Consider the following 16,930-nt stretch of genomic DNA (forward strand, 5'->3'; position numbering starts at 1 on the left):
TATACTTAAATCCATCTTTGAAAATATGATATTTGTTCTCATGACGACAGACTATGGCTTTTTGGTCATATAAATATGGACTCACTCAGACAATCCCACAAATATCAAGTGGTACAACATCAAGCTCTGCCTCATCTATAAAATTAGTAGTGATGACAATTTTGAGTTTATATTTTCTTGTCACTTGCAATTTGTCATCATCCATACCCAACGCAAAGGGTAAGGTTTTGCATTAGGTGTAGTCTCTAAATTAAGTTTCTTTACAATTGCTTCAGAGATAAGATTGACTTGAGATCCATTATCAAATAATGTATCAACCTTTGTATATTTTGTAATGACCCTAATATGAAAAAGCTCACTTCTTTCTTTATCATTTTGAGATTCAATGTGCTTGCTAGAAGAATGATCCCAGTTGACTCAACTCCCCGATTTAACCAAGATATTTTTCTTTCGTGATGTGATTAGAATTGCATTTAAAAGAGCATAAATGAACATATATGCATGATTTAAAGCAGAAGGAACATGACAAGAATCAACAATATAAAAAACAAGACGTTGATAACGGAGTTCGTCCAGGAGGGACTACGTCTCCGGGCCCCAGTGTCAAGATGGTGTAGGCCACTGCATTAAGTGTTGGGAAGAGTGATGATGTACATGAATGTGTTTTCTCTATCATACAAGGAATATGTCGTCATGCAGGAGTGGCTCTAAGAGATGTTTTGCTGCAGGAACTCTCATTCAAAAAGGACTCTTATCAGCATGACATAATTTAACGTATGTTAATAATGAGCATCCCACCAACATGGGATCAAAGGGATCTCAATTCAAACATACATGGCGACACATGAGTATCCTATCAACATGACGACAAAGGGATCTCAATCAAAATATGGCAATAAGTACATCTCACATCAAGAACAAAACAAGATCCCACATCAAACATCAAACAGGGATCTATACAGCACAATGCATCTCAATCAAAGAGACAAAGAAGTACATGATCACACTGCATATACCTCACATCAAGGAGTTATCTGAAGAAGAGGATGATAAACTGCTGGATCTGGCTGCACCATCAATCTCGTGGTGTCGAATCTCATGGAAATGACTACTCGCACATTAAATGCTAACACCTGCACCCCACTTTGAAAAGTGGACTAAAAATGGAATGATCAAATGGAAAATATGATTACACCATTAGATTCTTGGCGTCGAATAGTGTAAAATCGATTGTCAAATTTCTAAATTCTGAAAAATTGAAAATCTGGGGCTACAAGAATCTTTTAGATTTCCCCTAAATTCCTCAAAGATTCCCTCCTCCGGGTCATCTAAAGATCTGCTGCTCAGATCAAAATTTCGTCTGCACCATCAAGTTCGTGTCGCTGAGAAGTGTAGGATAGACATAAAGTTTGTCCAATTTGGACAAGGGAAAAATTTCACCCTCTTGAAAATTTGGCTCAATCATGGTTCCGCTTGCTCTTTTCCAAACTCATGGTTCCACCTGCAAAAATTAATTAAAAAATATGTGTCTCGGTTTCCGCTCTCTCCTTGGCCTCTTCGCACTGAGCAAATGAGGGTTTATATAACGTTGGGTCGACGGATCTTTATTAAGGGGAGGTTGGGGGATCAAATCTCGCCTCCCCACAGAATCCGCATATATATTTTTAAAAAGGCGCATTTACATAACCGTAATGGTTAGTGTAATAAACAGTTTCTAAATAGTGCATAGATTGGTAACCGTTAAGGTTTGGTTGACCGTTTGAGTGGGTTGGTGTGAGACATTTAACGTTGGTGTATTAACATGTGGGTTTGTTTTGGCGTATGCCATATGGGGCCGCCGTGTAGGCGGGGCCGACGGAGCCGCTAGCCATGGGTTCAACTCTCGCCGGTTCCACATTAAATACGATTAACATATATATGGTAAAGGGGGTTGGGTGTGGGCCAAGTCCACCGAAGGTGGCCCGCCCACCCCATTTAATACATTGTTATGTTGTAATATGGTTGGGGGCCGGCAGGGGTCATGGCCTGTCGGCCATTTTTATTACAAAATTTGTTTTTTGTTGCGGTTTTGGGAGGATGGGTGGTGGGGGTCATGGCCCGCCACCTCAACATATATATATATATATATATATATATATATATATAAATTTAAATGAGATATTTCGATTTTGTGTAATATAAGGGTTATTAGACAAATTAAGTAGCAGACAAATTCGCTCGCTTTGGAGAGCTAGGTTTCATCCCCCGAGGTCGATCAAATTGTAGGACACTTAAACCTGGCCCACAACCCAACTTTGACCAAAACTTTGACTGGCTCTTTCTCCCTCATACGAGCTCGGATTTGAGTGTCATTCACACCGTTGGAATCAGGGCGACGAGCACTTCGATCTGGTGCTGGTTTGGGAGAAATATGACCACTTTGAATTTTGACCCTTTCTGAGTCCTCTAGGACTTCTGCCTATGTTTGGAGCCACCTAGATCAATCCTCCCCACTCAGGAGCTTTTGGTCCTCCAAAAGCATGAAAAAATAATTTTCAACTTCTTTGTACCTTGTCTGCAACTACAAGTATCTAATAAGTCACCCTTCCTTCTCCTTCACCTTTGTCCTTCGGAGCCATAAGCGATGAGCCAATACCTGCAACCTCTGCAAACCTGTAGTACAATTTTGCAAATTACGTGCTTGACTTACATGACCAACTAATGACCCAAGCATTCCATACTTTCCATGAGTTTATAAAACATACTCGGTGGTCAAGTTTACATCAAATTGGAAACAATACCCCAGCTACGAAAAACAAATCCAAAATATCATTGTTGCTTCAACAAGCGATGGAAAACACATCATCATTGCAACACATGATTTACAAAAATAAGGCCAAACACCATTGTTTCTTTGACAAGTGATGGAAACACAACACCACTTTCACAGTTCAAAATGCAATACAAAATAAGACCAGACATCATTGTTGCTTAACAGGTGATGGAAAACACATCATCACTTTTACATCTTAAAATGCAACCACTGATTTACAAAAGCGTGACCATGACAAGATAACATATTTAGAAACCATTTTTCACCCATCAAGGTGAATGGGTCGCCTCCTTGTGGCGCATTCACTGGTCGAAAAATCGTTTCATCTCATTCATGCACCGACACTTTGTCTTTAAGGCGCTACTCTGGGTGGAGCCTCCAACAAGTGGCTCTTTGATGGCCACCTCTGTTGCAATGACTACAATACTTCTTCTTCCTCCAGATCTGCTTAACATGTTTCTTTGCCTGCTGTTGAGAGGGTCTTTCATGCCTCATCCTTTTTTGCGCTGCTATTCTTTTCCAACACTTATAAAATGTATGGTTATGTAATCCACAAAAGGTACATGTTTTTCGATGCCATGTTTTACATTCATCATTAACAACATGATTACAATCGAAATGAACATTCGAATATCAAGACTGGTTATACCTTTCCGTGCCGTCTATGGTGTCGTTATGGCGATGAGAGCTTGCCTCAGCTCTTTCCCTGCAATGGGCACTGCCATGGGATGATGGTGATGTGTTCCCATCATTCTCTTTCCTCGACGATTTCGACGATGTCTCGGAAGAATCTGACACCTTCGAGCATTCTCCTTCGGTGTATCCCAAGCCTGCAAATCGAGGTCTCTACACAACCTCCAATGGTTGAGTTATGCCTTGGTTATTAACACCAAGTTCTTTTTCCTCCTTGTACCTCATCCTGGTAAGGAGCCTCATGTTTGTCCTTGTAATTGGGATCTCCAAATCTCCAACAGAAATCATACTATGTGAAGACGAAACTGAAAGGAAATCAACATCTTTTACCTCCACTGTCGAGTTGGAAAGAACTGATGAGGGCTTCTCATCATCTGTTGTTGGTGGTTGGTTGGATGTCTTGGCACATTCCTCAACTTCCTTTTTGACATACCCAAGTCCTGCCTGACGGGGTAATTCTTCTACTTTGATGGGGTTGACAATGCCTTGGCCATTAATGCCCAAGCCTTTTCCTTCATACCCCATTTTCTTCAATAGTTTGGAGCCAATTCCTATGGTATGATTTTCAAAAACAGCGAAATCATCATCAAGAAACATACATGAAGACGGAGAATTACTTTTTACCTAACATGGGTCACGTTGCAGCTTTTCCAAGGCCTCGTCCTTAGCTTGCAGTTGTCGTAGAAAACTACGTTTCTCCTCTTTCTCTTCTTGTAGAAGCATCTTCAATTCAATGTTCTCTGCTTGAAGACTGTGGCTTTTGTGCTTCAGTTCTTCTAAGGCCTCTTCCGTCGCTCGCAACTGAAGCTGTAATCGCTCCTTTTCCTCTGTCCCTTTTTGTAGAGCCTCATACATTATTTCCACCTTTTGGGAAAATCTAAGCATGGTCTCGTACATTGCTTTGTCATCCTCCATCGTTACACGTTCCATTGTTCATGCTTGTAATTCACATCCACGCAAAGACCACTCAGATACCAAAATTGATCCGAGTTTACTCAATTCCCGGATTTAACCAAGATCTTTTGCTTTCATGATGTGATTAGAATTGCATTTGAAAAAGCATAAATGAATATATATGCATGTTGTAAAGCAAAAGGAACATGACAAGAATCAACAACATCAAACATAAGACATTGATAACGGAGTTCGTCTAGGAGGGACTACGTCTCCGGGCCCCGGTGTCAAGATGGTGTAGGTCGCTGCATTAAGTGCTGGAAAGAGTGATGATGTACATGAATGTGTTTTCTCTATCATACAAGGAATATGCCCTCACATAAGAGTGGCTCCAAGAGATGTTTCGCTGCAGGAACTCTCATTCAAAAAGGACTCCTATCAGCATGACATAATTTCACATATGTTAATAATGAGCATCCCGCCAACATGACATCAAAGGTATCTCAATTCAAACATACATGGCGACACATGAGTATCCCGTTAACATGGCGACAAAGGGATCTCAATCAAAACATGACAATAAGTACATCTTACATTAAGAACAAAACAAGATCCCACATCAAACATCAAACAATGATCTATACAACACAATGCATCTCAATCAAAGAGACAAAGAAGTACATGATCACACTGCATATACCTCACATTAAGGAGTTATATGAAGAAGAGGATGATAAACTGCTGGATTTGGCTGTACCATCGATCTCGTTGCATCAAATCTCATGGAAATGACTACTCACACATTGAATGCTGACACCTGCACTCCACTTTGAAAAGTGGCCAAAAAATGGAATGATCAAATGGAAAATCTGATTACACCATCAGATTCGTGGCGTCGAATAGTGTAAAATCGATTGTCAAATTTCTGAATTCTGACAAAGTGAAAATCTGGGGCTACAAGAATCTTTTAGATTCCCCCTAGATTCCTCAAAGATTCCATCCTCCAGGTCATATGAAGATCTGCTGCTCAGATCAGAATTTCATCTGTGCCATTAGGTTCGCGTCACTGAGAGGTGTAGGATAGACATAAAGTTTGTCTAATTTGGACATTGGCAAAATTTCGCCCTTTTGAAAAGTTGGCTCAATCATGGTTCTGCGTGCTTTTTTCCAAGCTCATTGTTCCACCTGCAAAAATTAATTAAAAAATATGTGTCTCGGTTCCATGCTCTCCTTGGCCTTTGTGTATTGAGCAAATGAGGGTTTATATAACGTTGGGCCAGGGGATCTCCCAATAGAGTTTGTTTGGCGCGTTGGTAAGTTGGGCAATTTATTAAGGGGAGGTCGGGGGATCAAATCCCGCCTCCCCACATAATCTGCATATATATTTTTGGAAAGGCACATTTACATAACCTTAACAGTTGTTGTTATAAATGGCTTCTAAATAGTGTGAATGTTGGTAGCCGTTAAGGTTTGGTTGACCGTTTGAGTGGGTTGGTGTGAGACATTTAACATTGGCGTATTAACGTGTGGGTTTGTTTTGGCGTATGCCATATGGGGCCGCCGCGTGGGTCGGGCCGGGGGAGCCTCCATTCGTGTGTTCAACTCCCATCGATTCCACAGTAAATTCGATTAACATATATATGGTAAAGGGGGTTGGTTGTGGGCCGGGTCCATCGGAGGTGGCCCGCCCACCCCATTTAATACAATGTTATGTTGTAATATGGTTAGGGGCCGATAGGGGTCATAGCCCGTCGGCCATTTTTAATACAAATTTTGTTTTTTGTTGCGGTTTTGGGAGGATGGGTGGCGGGGGTCATGGCCCGCCACCTCAACATATATATATTTTTTGATTTTTCTATTAAATGAGATATTTTTTCGATTTTGTCTATAAGGGTTATTAGACAAATTAAGTACCCAACAAATTCATCCGCTTTCGAGAGCTAGGCTTCATGCCCCGAGGTCAGTCAAATTGTAGGACACTTAAACCTGACCCACAACCCAACTTTGACCAAAACTTTGACTAGCTCTTTCTCCCTCATACGAGCTCAGATTTGAGTGCCGTTCACACCGTTGGAATCAAGGCGACGAGCACTTTGATCTAGTGCTAGTTTGGGAGAAATCTGACCACTTTGAATTTTTACCCTTTCTGAGTCCTCTGGGACTTCTGCCTATGTCTGGAGCCGCCTAGATCAAAGAACTAGTATTTGCATTAGAATATATACCTTTCATTCCCATGGATGTGATTTTGGTTTCGTCACCTGAATCAGATCTTAGATGTTGTTGAGTTGTAAAAACAATCTTCTGTTTCCTCTTGTTATTTGACTTCTTTGGTCTCAATTCTGGATGCAATTTCCAATAGTGGTCTTCATCATGGCCATCTTTATAACAATGTTTAAAAGTAAGTTTCTATCCCTCTTTCTTGATTGTAGCATTCTTCTTACCCTTACTTTTAAATCTACCCTTCCCTCTTTCTCCAGATTTAAAAGGTTTCTTGTTGGACTCTTGAGGAACATTCTTGCTTCTTGATTCTAAATGAGTTTCCTAAACACATACTTCATCTAGATTGGAGGGATTAAACATGAGTATAGTATGTATCAAATATCTATTTAATCCACCTATGTACTTAAGGAGAGTATCTTGTTAGTTCAAATCAACACCCAAGATTAAAGCTCTTCTTCTAAATTCTTGTATGTAGCTTTGAACACTCTAACCTTTATCTTGTCTAAAATTTTGCCAATCCATAATTGTTTTTTTGTATGTAAGCTAATGGATAAAATTTCCTTTTTAATACAACTATAAAATCATTCCAAGAAGAGATAATTTTACCACTTTTCTTCAAATATTCTTGAGTTTTGGTCTCCAACCAGATGAAGTTTGCACCTTCCAAACGAAGAGAAGCAAGTTGGATCTTTGAGACATCTAGCTTGAATCATGCAATAGACTTCAATATGACGAACACAATTATCCAACTTTTCAACATTTACTTCCCCATTGTACATTGGAAATTCAAACTTGGCATGAAGCTTAATCAAAGTAGACTTAACATGTCCTCTTGGAGATGTAGGAGGAGTAGGTCTAGTTGAAGAAGGAGGTGAGGATGGAGGTGAAGATGGATACGAAGGAGGAGGAGGAGGTGGAGGCTTGCTCCCATTACCATCATCACCTTTTGAATGATTAGAACCCTCTCCTTGCAATCATGTCGTTCTCTCATTGTACAACACTTTCACCATCTCAATCATATCAAAGAAATATTTTCTAAAAGCTCTCTCATCCTCAGACATTAGCTCTTGTCCTTGTGCTTCTTCATGTGCCATGACTTGTGGAGTTTGTGGCCTCCTTGAGCCAATTTGAGGGTTAGTTTCTTTAAGTTCTCCTTCTCCTCTTCTCAATTTAGACTTTGTAAGCATTCAAAAACTTTGAAAATTCTTCCAAACCTTCATAAAAACCATTCTTTGATACCAAACTTATCCAAAATTAAAAAGTGAAAGTCTCATGAAAAGATTTGCAAGATAGTTTATTTCTTTTAGACAATGGATCATGATTGAAAAAGCACATAAACTTAAATAAATTTTGCAGAATTTAAATAGTTAAAAATGGAAAAACATGCAACATCAAACACAAGAAATTGATAACGGAGTTCACCCCTCCTGAGCTACATCTTCGGGTCCAGCTTCCAATGGTGGCATTTTTTACTATATGCTCAAATACTTAATACATCATCATACAAGCTTAAATTTGAAAAAATAACACTACTATTGTGTTTAGAATTCCCAAAAACCCCTGTATAGGTTCTTCTTGAGCTCAAAAAGGTTAAAAATTGAGCAAGATAGGCCTCCTCGAACTTTCACTGCCAAAATGCTCTACAAACAGGTCTCTCTCTACAAATCTGGCAACAAAAGTGACATAGATCATTTGGTTGGCACGTTGGAGTGGTATTTCACAGGTCACAGGTTTGATTTGTGACTTTGGGCAAAGGTTACGTTGGTTTTTTACATAAAATTATATTTTTTTAACCGTGGCCCAAATCCCCCTCATGAATCCGCGCACATGGTTGTATGTGGCCACATGAGACCGAGGGGCACGAGCCATAGGCCATGCGATTTCCCTAGACCTGATTGATCGATTGATCCAAGATACTTTTCCTTATAGATGTATGAAAAGAATCACATGTAGAAAAATTGCAGATTAACATAGAATTATAAGGTGCACACAAGAAAAGAAGAAGAAACACATAAAAAGCATGAAGGAAGACATAAAGACTTGATAACGGAGTTCGTCCAACTCGGACTATGTCTCCGGGCCCTGCTCAGTCAATGAGGAGGCCTCTATATTAAATGGCATAAACAGAAGAGAATGCAATCATTTGATACATCAAAAGAGGTTTATACCTCCATTCTGAAAGATGGCTAAGAACAGAAGAATTCAGACAAAATGCACTATCAGCCACCTGAAATCTCTCCTGCCTCGAGACAACGTGTTGAACATCCTCTCTCCTAGGCTTCTTTCTTTCATTGGGCTTTATAACACAAAGCTGCATGCAAATCGAGGGTCTGTTTGTTCAGAATAGGAGCCGTTTAGGTAGAAGGGTCGGCGGGCACAATAGACCCTTTAAAATAGCCTTTTATCGTTTAAAACGATAATACACCAAACCCGTCAAACACTAATAATTCCGACCCAAAACCTTAACAACCAGATCTCAAAGTTTATCAAATCGGACCTATAAATCCATCGGGTCTGGTCCCCCAATCGCAATTGGCATATCGCTGGTGCACTGGTTCTGTAAACGGGGCTTTGCGGGCCGATCACATCAGCATATGCAACGGCTCGGAGTCCTGGTCTTTCATTCTTCCGATTGTCGATCCAATCCCACCGATCCGATCGCTAATCGCAAGTCTTTGTCCCAATATCGCAATCGCTAATCGCTTGCCCCTGACTCCAATTTAATCGGAGATCACTGATCGGGGGTTCCGCTGCGCCTTCTTAAGTCTGCCCCTTTGGATCCTCCAATTGAGATTTTGCCTTTTAAAAGGCTTAAAGCCATTTTTAAAAGAGAATGCCTCATTTTCAAAGGAGCTTAGGCAAACTCTTTCTGCCACTTTGAATTTTGAGATTTTCCATGCCACTGTATCTGAAGATCCACCTGGATCAATCCTCCCCATTGAGGAGCTTTTGGACTGCCAAAAGCTTTCATTAGTCAATTGGCAAGTGAGGGAATTGTTCCCTCACCTTTTCCTTCTCCAGCCATTTGGCCTTGCTGGGGTGCATTCCCTTAAAACCCACTTGAAGGTATTCCACATCTCCTCACCGTGAAGTCCTGGTCCTTTTGTCAAGGATGATGTCTTCCAGTAACTCATTGAGATATTCGGGTGCACAATCATCAACTGTAGGAACTGTGCCCACCTCATCTGTATCCATGATCAATGGTGGCTCATACAGCTTTAAATTCTCTACATTCACTACTGAGTACATTTGCATATATATCGGCAAATCAAGACGAAAGGCATTGTTTCTAATCTTCTCCAATATGGTGAATGGACCATACCGGATGGGTTGCAACTTCTTCCCTTCTCCCTTCATCCTATTCTTGCTGAGGTGAAACCACACTTTGTTGCCCACTTGGAATTGGTGGTCGACTCGGTGTTTGTCATGTCGAGCCTTGTACCAGCTTGACTTTTCTCCAACTGCTCTTGTACTATTTGGTGAATCAATTGGATTTGCTGAATGAACTGCTGAGCTTTGTCCCTATCATTACGTCCACTGGAGCCATCTTCCCTTCCAAAGACCATATCAAAAGGGTCCTTTGGCAGGGAACCAAAGCAGGTCTCAAACGGCGAACGCTGCGTAGATGAATGCACTGCTCGATTGTAGGAATGTTGTACATAGGGGAGATGTTCATCCCATAACTTGGGATGTTTCCCACAATAGCCTCGTAATAAGTGTACCATGGTACAGTTGACAACCTCTGTCTATCTTTCAGTCTGCGAATGAAATGTCGTGCTTCTTTTCAATTTGGTGTCCATCTTCTTCCACAAACTGGTCCAAAACTCTCCAAGAAAGTGAGAGTCCCGATTTGACACAATAGATGTGGGTAATCCAAAATGGACCTAAACATGCTGAAAGAAAAGAGAAGCAGACTGCTCTGCAGTAATCTTCTTTTTACAAGGCATAAGAATACACATCTTGCTAAAACAGTCAACAACAACATACAAATAGTCGTGACTCTTTTTAGACAAAGGTAAACCTCCTACAAAGTCCATTGACACACTTTCCCATTGATGACTCAGAATAGGGGGTGGCGTGTAGAGCCCGAATTTTCTATTAGAGGGCTTTGAAACAGAACACATCACACACCCCTTTACATAGCGAGTCACAATGTTTCTCATATGAGGCCAAAAACAAAATTTGTACACGACATAAAGTCTTTTCGACACCAAAGTGTCCAGACACAAGAGAGGTGTGGGCCTCTCGAATTACATGTACTCTTTCCCATGTGGGAACACACAATTTACCAAGGTGATACAACAGTTTCCCCTGCAAGTGATAATTGTCCACCTGTGAACCATGGGTTAGTTTTGCGTAAATCTCCTTAAAGTCATCATCGTTGGCATATTTTTCAGCATAACTCTCAAAAGACAACGAAGCATTATGCAAAATAACAGAAGCAGAAATAGGAGGGCAAGATAGCATATCAGACACTTTATTGCTAGTGCCCTTCTTATACTTTATTACCAGATGAAACTGTTGAAGAAAACCCATCCACTTGAAATGACGAGATTGCTGCAACTTGGTTTATGACTGAAGGTACTGCAAGGGTTGATGATCTGTATGGATGATGGTCTCCTTGCCGATCAGGTAGTGTTTCCAATTTTTCACACTCTGCACCAAGGCATAAAGCTCCTTGTCATAAGTGGGATAGTTTATCACAGCTTGAGAAAACTTCTCAGAATGGTAACAAATTGACTTCTTTTGCTGCATCAGTACAACTCCCATGGCATAACCGCTAGCATCGGTTTCGATCTCGAATGGCTATTGGAGATCGGGTAAGGCTAAGACTGGCACGGTGCTGATCTTTTCCTTCAATGTTTTGAAGGACTTCTGTTGTCTTCCTCCCCATTAGAAGACCTGTTTCACACTTGTCAATGTGTGCAAAGGTGCTACAATAACAGAGAAATTAGCAATGAATCTCCTCCAATACTGGACTACACCTAAAAAGCTACGGACCTCAGTTACACTATTAGGCTTAGGCCAATTTACAATTGCTTCAACTTTAGATGGATCAATTTTTAACTGACCATGACCAACAATATGACCTAGGTAACCCAAAGAGGTTTTCTCGAACTCACACTTTGACAATTTTACAAAGAGTTTTTCTTTTTTCAGTACATCAAGCACTTTCTTTACATGACACACATGCTCAGCCCAACTCTTACTAAAGACAAGTATATCATCTAAATATACAAGAACAAATTCATCAATGAAAGGTCAAAAGAGATCATTCATGACCCTCATAAAAGTGGTTGGAGTGTTGCAAAGTCCGAATGGCATCACCATCCATTTGAACAACCCCTGTTTGGTCTTGAAGGTGGTTTTCCACACGTCCTGTTCTGCGATTCGGACCTAGTGATAACCACTGCGCAAATCCAACTTGGTGAAATAAACAACATTTTTTAATTGATCTAATAAATCATCTATGCATGGAAGGGGGTAGCGATTTTTCACCGTAATTTTGTTTAGCGCGCGGTAATCCACGCACATCCTCCATGTGTCGTCTTTCTTTGGCACTAAAACAATCAGTGAGCCACACGGAGAGGTGCTTGGCTTGATGACCCCTTGGTCCAACAATTCCTGCACTTGTTTCTTGATTTCCTCCATCTCAATAGTCGACATCCTGTACATGCCAATATTTGGCAAAGGAGCGTCATGTTGCAAATGGATTTCATGTTGGATTTCCCTCTTCGGAGGTAATCCCTTCGGTTCCTCCCACCAAACAAGAGTGGTGCTGCTCAGCCGTAGAGAGGCCAGTTGAATCTTTGCCTCATCCTCCACGATCTTCTGAATCCTGCAGTAGACCTCAATCTGCCTAATCCAATTATTAAGCTTTTCTGCATTGCTTTCACCATTAAACATGGGAAGATAAAATTTAACATCTAATTTAAAGAAAGGCTTCTTAGATGCATCCTTTGAATTTCTACGATTATGGTGGTGAGAGGAAGGAGAACCTTCACTCCCGGAAGGAGAAGGAGGGGGTTCTTCTCCACCATTCCCATGTGCTAAACCTTGTCCTTTTGGGTTTCTCTCATCTGCTTTCTCCAGCCTTAAAACCAACTCACTGATATTCTCTTCCAATGAATAGAAATTATTGCGGAAATTGCGCTCCTCTTCAATGTGAGCTTCATCTTCGGCCATGTTTCTCCTTTGATGTGCACGCCCCGCTTTGGGATCGAAAGGCTCTAATTCCCCTTCACCTCTTCAGAGTCTGTCTCTTGTTAGCATACAAACATGCAATTCACATCTAAAAAGCCTTGCTCTGATACCACTTGATCCAAGATACTTTTGCTTATAGATGTATGAAAAGAATCACATGTAGAAAAATTGCAGCTTAACATAGAATTATAAGGTGCACACAAGAAAAGAAGAAGAAACACATAAAAAGCATGAAGGAAGACACAAAGACTTGATAACGGAGTTCGTCCAACTCAGACTACGTCTTTGGGCCCTGCTCGGTCAATGGGGAGGCCTTTATATTAAATGGCATAAAAAGAAGAGAATGCAATCATCTGATACATCAAAAGAGGCTTATACCTCCATTCTGAAAGATGGCTGAGAACAGAAGAACTCAAATGGAGAAGTGGGCAACACCAATGCGTCTGTGGCATTGAGAGGGGCTGAAAACATTTAAAACTTGTTCAAAACAGACAAAATGCATTATTGGCCACCTGAAAGCTCTCCTGCCTCGAGACAACGTGCTGAACATCCTCTCTCCCGTGCTTCTTTCTTTCATTGAGCTTTATAGCACAAAGCCGCGTGCAAATCAGGGGTCTGTTTGTTCAGAATAAGATTCGTTTAGGTAGAAGGGTCGGCAGGCACAACAGACCCTTTAAAATAGCCTTTTATCATTTAAAACGATAATACACCAAACTCGTCATACACTAATAATTCCGACCCAAAACCTTAACAACCGGATCTCAAAGTTTATCAAATCGGACCTATAAATCCATCAGGTCCGGTCCCCCAATCGCAATCAGCATATCGCTAGTGTATTGGTCCTGTAAACGGGGCTTTGCCGACTGCCGATTGCCGATCGCCAATATCGGCGTCGGCTGATCGCATCAACATATGCAATGGCTCGGGGTCCTTGTCTTTCGTTCTTCCGATCACCGATCTGATCTTGTCGATCCAATCGCTAATCACAAGTCTTAGTCCCGATATCGCAATCGCTAATCGCTTGCCCCCGACTCCAATTTAATCGGAGATCGATGATCGGTGGTTTCGTTGCGCCTTCTTAAGTCCACCCCTTTGGATCCTCTGATTGCGATTTTGCCTTTTAAAAGGCTTAAAGCCCTTTTTAAAAGAAAACACCTCATTTTCAAAGGAACTTAGGCAAACTCTTTCTGCCACTTTGAATTTTGATATTTTCCATGCCATTGTATCTGAAGATCCACCTGGATCATCGATCCCAATCTTGTGGTGTTCATAAGGCTTTGGCCTACGGCGTGGGCAGGGTGCCACGTGCCCCGCCCCCTTCTCTTCTACCAGTGGTCATATATGTTGCCGAAAAGTGTGGGTCGGGTGGGCGTGCCTGCTAGCCCGCCCATCCCACAAACCTATCCGCCTTATGACTTTAAATATAATCTGCCTACCATAGTTAATAAGAATCACTTATAACTCGGTTGGTTGTGCATTTATTGTGCAGATGAGAGGTTATGAGGTCGAACTTTGCGGAGTTGGTCAGTCGAGCAAACAAATTTTTGGTGCCATTCCTGAGGCAACGTCACAACCTCTCACTGGCCAACGTGGTGGCCTGGGATTGACCCAAATCATGAACCTTCAAACCAATACCAGCATGCCACATGTCCTCACGGGATTGGCCCGTATGCCAGTTGTAAAATCTAGTCATCTTGTTGATGTCATCACCATGTCATCGTACAGTTTGCACAGTCAACCTTGCAAGTTGATTTTTTTACTGTTTGCCAAAAACTTTCAAACACGATAGCTTCCTCATACAGTGTCAAACTGAGGTGATTCAAGTGTCAATGAAATCAGAACGACGATATCTATTATTTGGCACCAGTTTTGGGAGATTTTGAGCACTTTCATTTAGCACATATTTCTGATCCCTTGGATCATATTATTATCCAATATTTTACTAGGGAGCAATATTGACGATTAGGTTGGATTGGAAAGTTGTATTTCCACTCAAAGTGGGTTATAGGCGGTGCCCCTCATGGTGGTGGGGAGTTGGTTTTTATGGCTTGATCCACCTGCGCCTCAATCATCAAAGAAATCTAGCTAGACACAAACATAGTGCCATTGAGGTCCTGAATTGGGTCAATGAAAAATGAAACACATGTCAAAATACTAGTTGTAAATGCCATGGTAGCGAGAATTAGAAAGATGTAAAATCTATCGGTGCTTTGTTTTTTCTATGCCATCTTTACCTTGCTACCTCTAAAGGGTTAACGAGACTCAGCTTGGGACTTGAGAACGACTTTTCTTCATTGTTAATTAATTACTTATTCAACATACCCTTGTGAGCATTGCAACATCTAGACCTCCATGGAACCATCTGTTTTTCATAGCCGCCACCATAAACGACCTCCTCGAGCTTTAATCCATCGAGATTAGTGAGTTTGAAGCTTTAGAATGTTTATTTTTGCAAATTCTTTGCACTATATGATTACTTGCACAAAGTCGAAGAAAACTCGAGCTAAATCTGCAACAATCGAAGAATATTAGCTTCTTTATATCAAGCTATGGTTCTGTATCAGTTTTTGGTGGTCAATTTATTGCAGTGCCTCGTTTATAGGCCAGAAAAGCCATTACTTCGAACATTTTGTCTGAAATGATCTTTTATGTGATTAGATCAATGGATCATTGTTTGATTTTTTAAAATTTAGCCCCTCGTTGTTTGCAAAACAAGAAGTTGAAGCATTTGTAGTTGTTCTCATTCTCGTTTTTTAAGAGAATATGTTAGATATTGATGAATTTGAAGATTCTATGTTGGGAGTGCCTGGGAATGAAGGTTATGATGTACTGATAATCAGACAGTTGTAGAAAAAAGCTTCATTTGGGGAAAATTATGGCATGTTGTTAGTTCGTTGAATGCCTTATGAGGATTTTACATTTTTTGCTAACATTGGACGACCTGGGGATAGTCTACTATGTCATTTACATGATGGTTAAGTGGGAAGAAGATTCTGTTGGCATTAATTCTATGATTCCGGCTACTGCGAATGAAGGTGAGGTGTTGAGACTCGAACGACATGTGTCATATTTTAATTGGAGGGAGGCATACGAAAATGGCGTTATGTGATTGGTTGGGGTGATTAGTTCCTACCCACCCAACCTCGCAGAGAAATGCCTATCGACATAATTAGAAGTTTCAAACCTTTGGACAATAATTAATTTTCATTTTTCTTTTAATAAATTTAATGGTTTTTTAACATTATTAAAATATTAGGCATTTATTTTATAATATTTTATTTTTATTTTTATTTAAACAAGAATGAGTATTGTTTAGATTAAATATGCGCCTAGTCGTGATAAGAACCTGGGTAAATTACATTGTAGAGTGATTCGAAAGCATCACAGTGGTCATGGGAGAGCTTTCGAAGTCAGTGAAAGGAGAGTAAAATTTTATACTATATGACAATACCCTTATTCATCTAGTACTATATAGATGAAAAAACTAATGCAGAAGAAAGATACATTGAAAACTAAACATCTAGACTAGTTAATCAGTGGGTGAAGCTAGCTGATTCAGGTCTATGTTCCTACAAATCTCCATTGGAAGACTGTCAACCTTGGCATCCTACAATTGGAGATCCATCACAATGTTCTGGAGGGCCTGCACTACATCTTCAAACCGCTAAATCTTTTGTTGTTGGCTCTCTATGGTGTCCTACATGGAATTGTCAACAAGGCTCTACTGATGAAGTAAAACTTGGAGGTCATAAACGTCAGCTGTTAATTCTGCAATTTCTTTGCAACATTGTTCACATGAGGGAGCCATGGCTTCAGGGCTGGAGTGATTACTTGCAGAGGCACTATGCTTACCAAGATTTCGAGCCACTCTCCTGGAGTGTTGGTGCCGATGGCCCCATAATCCAAACTCCATAATTAAGTCAAAGAACCAACCACAAATTCACATGATAAAGTAGTGAAAGTTGGAGAAGTGACAAACATTCAGATGCTCGGAAAATTCCACAGAGAAGGAGGTGACACAACAAATTTTGAGAATGGAAACTGCTAATTGAGTGAACTCAGGACTTAAAGTAGAATGGTGAGGCTTACCCTTTCCTGAACGAAATT

Source organism: Pinus tabuliformis, chromosome 3_1, assembly GCF_031772625.1.
Source record: "Pinus tabuliformis cultivar Carrire ecotype Pingquan chromosome 3_1, CPIR1, whole genome shotgun sequence".
Taxonomy (NCBI): domain Eukaryota; kingdom Viridiplantae; phylum Streptophyta; class Pinopsida; order Pinales; family Pinaceae; genus Pinus; species Pinus tabuliformis.